The following is a 1,778-nucleotide window of genomic DNA, read 5'->3' on the forward strand; positions in this document are numbered from 1 at the left end:
CGATAGAAAGGAAGAAGAAATTTAAGAATACTGACTGACGTTTTTTCGTGGGTGACGTGACGGTGCAAGAGGCCAGGTGAGGTGCCACGTAGATGACACGTAGGACAAGATTTGATGACGTGGAGGTGAATCTAAATACGGGCGCTGCATTGTTTAGGGCGGATCTATTTGATTTCTCGGATCCGATATAAAGATACACGTGGCACCCTCTCTGATTAGCTTTATATTTGCCTAAATATATATATATAATATATATTAATTAATCAATTATTATTTGGTAGATGCCGATAAAGTCGTTGTCAATGAGCTGCTGGACCCCACAGTTTCGCTTGTCCGAAATTACTGTTTTGTCTTTGTTTTCAATTGGATATGTCCTAGTCACCAAATAAATATCTAAGAGGTTTTCTGCTGTAAATTGCATCCCCATGCCATCATACCATGAGCACCTTTTTGCCTTTCTATTTTACCCCATATATGTACGGAAAATATAGATAACACATGTTTTTTATTTTAACTTTGTTATTAATTATTTCTTTCGTTTTAAGTTATGTTATTTTTTTATAGTAATTTTTTTTATATCTTTTAGTTATTTTTGGATTGTCAATTATTGTGTTTTATAGTACTTTTTACGTAGTTTACAAATATATGAATTTTATTTTTTAAAAATTAAAGATTTCACACGTCAGTCAAACTTAAATTATTTAACTCTCGAATAACAAAAAGTGTCATATAAATTGGGACAGGGAGAGTAATATTAATGTTCTATATCATGTCAATTTTGCATTTAAAATAAGAGAGAGATATCCTCTCTAATCTTAAGGTCTCGTCTAATTTCAGGAGTTGTCTTTTTTTTAAATGAGTTTCTTCTTGGTTTTTAATTTGAATTTTATTTTACAAAATAAATGTAAAGAAAACTGAACTTCAGGTTTAGGTGTATACAAATAAACATTTAAATTTATACAAAGTTGAACAAATAGATATACATATTTTATGTGGCAATTCAAGTGAGATATACTGGAATAATTTGGATTTATAAAACGTATATGTTTACTTATACTTATTCGAAATTGAAAAATATAAATATAGCTAAGGTCAACTAAAAGAATACTTTATAGTCTTCCTTTATTCTTTCGGGCAAAAAATGAGGATGCTATAAAATCTAAGAGTATTGATTTTCTTCCCATTCATCAAACTTTTTTCATACCTATAATTAAAAACTGTAAAATATTTTCATCATATACCTTTAGAGTCCTAATTAGTGCTACTTACAAAATTCCGAACTCGATCCTCATAGACCTGATTCCTCTTCTTTTTTTTTTTTAATAATTATTTTATGATTTTCTTATTTAATAAAAAAAGAAACAAAAAAAAATATTGTGATATTTTATTTGTTTTCGAGTCTCACCTAACAAAATGATATTATATGTTCACATCATTTCGTGTACGACCAAGATTTCACCTCACAATTACATTTTAAAAACATTTACAATAATATATATATGTCAGATTTGCTACTGATATGCCATGCCTCTGAGGTCGGGATCATATTTTTATTTTTTTGGTCTTTTTCTTCAGTTTAAATGGTTCTAAAGTATTACTTACAAATTATTACCTTTAGTTATCACAAAATATTAAGATATGGTATTAGTATTTAACATTAATCCTCTCGTCACTAAAGCATACTTAAAAGCTTCAAATATCAATTTTTTACCATAAAGAAATAATTGACGATCCAAAATAGTTATTAGCAGTATTTTTGGTACTTAATTCGTAGTTAA

This window comes from Solanum pennellii, chromosome 4 (assembly GCF_001406875.1).
Source record: "Solanum pennellii chromosome 4, SPENNV200".
In the NCBI taxonomy this organism is placed as follows: domain Eukaryota; kingdom Viridiplantae; phylum Streptophyta; class Magnoliopsida; order Solanales; family Solanaceae; genus Solanum; species Solanum pennellii.